Source organism: Octopus bimaculoides, chromosome 20 (assembly GCF_001194135.2).
Source record: "Octopus bimaculoides isolate UCB-OBI-ISO-001 chromosome 20, ASM119413v2, whole genome shotgun sequence".
NCBI classification, from domain to species: domain Eukaryota; kingdom Metazoa; phylum Mollusca; class Cephalopoda; order Octopoda; family Octopodidae; genus Octopus; species Octopus bimaculoides.
In genome coordinates, this window is record NC_069000.1 from 26,432,794 (window position 1) to 26,438,915 (window position 6,122).

The 6,122-nt window shown below is 39.4% G+C and overlaps 1 protein-coding gene across 6 annotated transcripts in view; it reads left to right on the forward strand.

Annotated features, from left to right (window-relative positions):
• Positions 1-554: 554 nt before the first annotated feature.
• The window catches only part of LOC106867506 (uncharacterized), a 266,031-nt gene continuing 260,463 nt past the window's right edge, over positions 555-6,122 (forward strand). For all 6 annotated transcript variants that reach the window (XM_052975064.1, XM_052975069.1, XM_052975065.1 and 3 more), the window contains exon 1: positions 555-799. The gene's annotated coding sequence lies outside the window, so the exon portion shown is untranslated. The remainder of the gene's footprint in view (positions 800-6,122) is intronic.

The following is a 6,122-nucleotide window of genomic DNA, read 5'->3' on the forward strand; positions in this document are numbered from 1 at the left end:
TTTCGCAAAAAAAAAAAAAAAATTTTCGTAAAAAGTTAAAAATGAAGAAATAGGGAGCGGGGCTGAAATTTTGAAGTTGCGATTTTTGAAAAATTTTTTTCAGAATCGGAGTCTCCATAGCCTAAAACGTGGGAATCCGTAAAAAAAAAATTAAGGGAGGAAGGGTTCCGTTTACATATCCTCCATCTAGACCGAATTTTTTTTAAAGATGGAATATATGACAGAGAAACGTTGGGTAAACATCATAAATAAACACGGATCTTACTTTGATTAGATAAATCAGTTCTGAAATATTTTATTGTTACCTTTCAAATACGACATTTCATGTGAGACAACCTAATATTTATCGATATTTATTACATTAGAGTTATGTCCCTTACATCAAATTTCACGCGCGTGTACACACATACACACTCAAAGCCAACGGACGCAAACACACACATCAAAAAGAAAAAAGAAACGTACGCTCACGTGCACAGAAATCACACACATACATACACATGCATAAAACTTTCGCACACACACATGTACACGCACTCCCCTCACCCATTCACGTGTGTTTGAATATCTGTATGTGGAACTAACCGCAAAAGCAATCTGTAGGCCTCCTAAGTTCGGGGACTAATGATAATTGTATTAATATTTGGCTGGGATATCTATCTTCATTTTTTATCTAGCCGTTGTGGCGACACGAATATTCCAGACAGAGGGAGATCATTCTTTTAGAGATGTTTCTACCATCATGATGAGAGTGAAGATACGTGTGAAGTGATCTTTGGCAACCTTCCCTTTTACATCGGTAAATATTGGAAAATTTTGAAAATATTCTTCTACAATTTGGATGAATTATTTTAAATATGTTTATTGTGTGGCAATATTGCTTCAAACAACATATTCTCACCTGTTCTGCAATGTTTGAAACTTATTTGATAAACATATATTGCCTAAATAGGATCTTCTCAAAACAAGCGCAGGATATTGTAGTAGTTCCTAGATATACGATATAGGTGAAAATATAGTTATTGTCACGTTTAATGATAAATTAGCTCAAGTTCTTTTGGAAATAATTAATATTACTTCACTAGTTAATTTTGATAATTCATTCAATTCTTTTGATTTCTCTTTAGTTCTGCATAAATAAACTTTGACATTAAATATATTTTTTGTAGAATCATTTAAACTTATAAGTGGCATTTAAAGACCTTAAAGATTTTAATAAATTAAGAGTTTGTAAACAACTCTGTCCAAGAATTTACTACTGAAGTCATCATCATCATCATCATCGTTTAACGTCCGCTTTCCATGCTGGCATGGGTTGGACAGTTTGACTTGGAACTGGCAAGTCAGTAGGCTGCGCCAGACTCCAATCTGATCTGGCAGGTTTTTTACTGCTGGATACCCTTCCTAACACCAACCACTCCGAGTGTGTAGTGGGTGCTTTTTACGTGCCACCAGCACGGGAACCAGTTAAGCGGTACTGACATCGACCACGTTCGGATGGTGCTTTTTACGTGCCATCGGCACAGGAGCCAGTTAGGCAGAACTGGCTTCGACCCACACTTGAATGAGGCTTATTACGTGCCACCAGCATGGGTGCCAGTCAAGCGGCACTGGCATTAGCCACTACCACAATTTCCATTTTGATTTTGATCTTGATTTGCTTTTGATTTAGATTTTTGATTTTACTTGATGCAATAGGTCTTCTCAAGTGCAGCGTATCACCCGATGATTCAAGTGTATTTTTAAATGGGCTGGTTATGCAACACTGGTTATGCAACACTGGCTGTGATCTCACTTGCTGAGTCTTTTCAATCACAGTATATCTCCAAAGGATGCGGTCTCTTGTCATTGCTTCACCACCTCATCCCATGTCTTCCTGGGTATCCCTCTTCCACTGGTTCCTTCCAATGTTAGGGTGTAACACTTCTTCACACAGCTCTCCTCATCCATACGCAGCGCATGACCATACCAGCTCAGTCATCTCTCTTGTACACCACAGCTGATGCTTCTTATGTCCAACTTTTCTCTCAGGGCGCTTACTCTCTGTAGTGTGTGCACACTGACATTACACATCCAGTGGATCATACTAGCTTAATTTCTTTCAAGCCTATGTATGTCCTCAACAGTCATGACCCATGTTTCACTGCCATGTAGCATGGCTGTTCACACATGTATCATACAGTCTATCTTTCATTCTGAGAGAGAGGCCCTTTGTTACCAGCAGAGGGAGGAGCTTATTCTAGTGGCAATGCTCTCAGAGCATCCACTCCCACTACAGACTTGGTCACCTAAGTAGCAGAAGCTATCAGCTACTTCTAGTTTCTCCCCCTGGCATGTGATGGAATCTGTTTTCTGAATATCTTTGGTGTTTATTGCTCCTGTGCATCTGCTGCACACAAAAACTATCATCCTGGTAAACCTTCCTTTGATATTGCTGCACCTCTTATGTATCCATAGCTTACACTGGGTACATCTTATGGAGTTTCTACTTTCACCTTTTCTACAGATCAAGCAGAGCCATCTACATGAAGGGGGTTGTGATTTGTTCACCTTCCTACTTACTAGGACTTTGGTTTTTGCTACATTGACTCTAAGGCCCTTCAATTCTAGACCTTGCTTCAACACCTGAAATTTCTTCTCTAGTTCTGAGAGTGATTCAGCTATGAGAGTAAGGTCATCAGCATAGAGGAGCTCCCAGGAGCATCATGTCTTGAATTCCTTTGTTATTGCCTGGAGGACTATGAAGAATAAGAGGGGGCTGAGGACTGATCCTTTGTGAACCCCTACTTCTACCTGGAATTCTTCACTATACTCGTTGCTGACACTCATCTTACTGACAGCATCCCTGTACAAGGCCTGTACAGCTAGCTGTTACTAACCACTTGTCTATCCCTAATTTCTACATTGCCCACCAGATAAGGGATTGGGGGACCCTGTCAAAGGCTTTCTCCAAGTCAACAAAAGCCAAGTACAGAGGTTTATCTTTGGCTATGTATTTCTCTTGCAGTTGCCTAACCAGAAATATAGCATCAGTGGTGTTTCTACCTGGCACAGAACTAAACTGCATCTCATTTAGGCTAATTCTCTTCCTAATTAGTTGGGCTATGACCCTCTCTGTGTCCTTCATCACCTGATCCAGCAGTTTGATACCCCTGTAGTTATTTCTATCTAAAGCATCACCTTTACCTTTGTAGCAGTTGACTATGGTGCTGCTGCATCAGTCATTAAGTATGACTCCTTTGTGAACTACCTGATTTACAATACAGGTGACTAGACTATAACCCACACCACCAGATATTTTAAGCATCTCAACAGTGATTACTGATGGGCCGGGGGTTTTCCCTGACTTCATATCCTTAATTGCTTTATCTACCAGGGTGCTATCAATTTGAGTAGCTGGCCCCCTCAACTGAGTCAACATTTGGTAGGCTCTCCTCCTCCCATTTATTCTCTAAGACAATGAACTTCCACCACTAAAATTTTGGAAAGAAAACTATCAGAGCTGTTGATTCATTTCTTTGTGATCATCTGTGTCAGGCCAGAAAGCCTGAGTCTGACAAAGATATCACCAGTTAGTCACTGGAGGAAGTAGCGTTACAGGTCACATACTGTATGAGAGACTTGACACCTTGAAAACAAGACATTTGTGATACCGCTCGGTCTTTTTGCTGTTCCCTCTGCTTAATGCCATAATTTTTGATTTAAATATTCTTTGATTTGAAAGTGATTACTCACACCAGGTCTTGTATGATTCAAAAGAAATTTTGATAATTATATTAAATATTGATTTCAAATTTTGATACTATGCCAGTAATTATAGAGAGGGGATAAGCTGATGACACCAACCCTAGTGTTCAACTGGTACTTATTTTATCAACATCAAAAAGATGAAAGGCAAAGTCAACCGCAGTGGAATTTTAACTTAGAACGAAAAGACAGATGAAATACTGCTAAGTATTTTGACTGATGTGCTAACAATTCTGCAGCTTGCCACCTAGGTTGCTTTATAAATATATATATATATATTTAATTGATATAAGGGCATTACTATACAATAACGCCTCACGCTAAGAGGGACTCCAGAAGTCAAACTACTATAATAAGCACATTTTTACCGATCGCGAGAGAATGCAACTCTCAAAGCTAATGAGGTTAGCTTTGAGAGTTGCATTCCCACGCGATCGGTTAAAAATGTGCTTATTATAGTAGTTTGACTTCCGGAGTCCCTCTTAGCGTGAGGCGTTATTGTATAGTAATACTCTTATATAAATTAAATATATTTATAGGGAAAAATGATGGGTTTTTTTTCCCTTATGAGTTTTTTTCATGCTAACTACTTGATAAATTCTTTTAAAGTCTTTATCCTATTATATATATATGTGTGTGTATGTGTGTATGTATGTATATATATATATATATATATATATATTCAATAATAGGATAAAGCCTTTGTAAGAATTTATCAAGTAGTTAGCATGAAAAAACCTCATAAGGGAAAAATCCATCATTTATTCCCTATAAATATATTTATTTATATGGCATTACTATACATAAATGCCTCACGCTAAGAGGGACTCTAAAGTCAAACTACCATAATAAACACATTTTTACCGAATGCGAGGGAGTGCAACTCTCAAAGCTAGCCCCCTAAAAGCTGACTGAACGGTAGATCATGATTTCATAATTAATGCAGTAATATGCACCCTTTACTCATCAGTACACGTATGGTCAAGACACATTTTTATAGCTTACACTGGGTACATCTTATGGATGTGCCCAGTGCTTTTCTATGCCTTTTCTACAGATCGAGCAGAGCCATCTACCTGAAGGGATTTGGGGTTTGTTTGCCTTCCTACTTATTAAGACTTTGGTTTGAGCTAGGTTGACTATAAAGCCCTTCGATTTTAATTCTTACTTCCACACCTGAAACTTTTCCTCTAGTTCTGATAGTGACTCAGCAATTAGAGCAAGGTCATCAGCATAGAGGAGCTCCCACGGGCATCCTGTCTTGAATTTCTCTGTTATAGCCTGGAGGACTATGATAAATAGGAGGGGGCTGAGAACAGAACCTTGGTGGACCCCTACCTCCACCCGGAATTCTTCACTGTACTCATTGCCAACCCTCACCTTACTAACAGCGTCTCTGTACATGGCTCGCACAGCTCTCACTAACCATTCTTCTATCCCTAGTTTCCTCATTGACCACCAGATGAGGGATCGGGGAACCCTGTCAAAGGCTTTCTCCATGTCAACGAAAGCCAGGTACAGAGGTTTATCCTTGGCTAGGTATTTCTCCTGAAGCTGTCTTACCAGAAATATAGCATCAGTGGTGCTTTTCCCAGGCACGAACCCAAACTGCATCTCATCTAAACTGACTATCTCCCTAATTAGTTGGGCTATGACCCTCTCCGTGACTTTCATTACCTGATCTAAAAGGTTGATACCTCTGTAATTATTTGTATCTAAAGCGTCACCTTTACCTTTGTAGCAGTTGACTATGGTGCTGATACACCAGTCATTGGTTATGACTCCTTTGTGTATCACCTGGTTAACTATATGGGTGACTAGGCTATAGGCGACACCGCTAGATATTTTGAGCATCTCTGTGGTGATTCCTGATGGGCCGGGGGCTTTCCCTGTATTCATACCCTTAATTGCTCTATCTACCAAGTTACTGTCAATTCGGATCGCTGGTCCTTCTATTGGGTTGGCATTTGGCAGACTCTCTTTCTCCCATTCATTCTCTTTATTTAGCAACCTTTCATAGTGGCATCTCCAAACCCCTCTCTTTGCAGCCTCATTTAATGTAAGTGAACCAACATCCATGTGGACACATTTCTCTCCTATGACATTGTTATATGGACTGTTAGATATGTAATTCGTCTGACGTTCCGTGTGTCATGTGGTTCGTCTGAGTTCATTGTTTCATTGTTGTTGTCTTGTGGGACTGTCGTAGTAAAATGTCATTGATATATATATGGCGGACATGACTTTTGTTTATTCATAACGAACATTGGGTGAGTGCGTTCTTTGTATGTAATTGAACAATAAATGTAATAATTAAATTGTATAACTCGTTATGTTATCTCTGCGAGTCAGTCCGAGGGAAACATAACAGACAT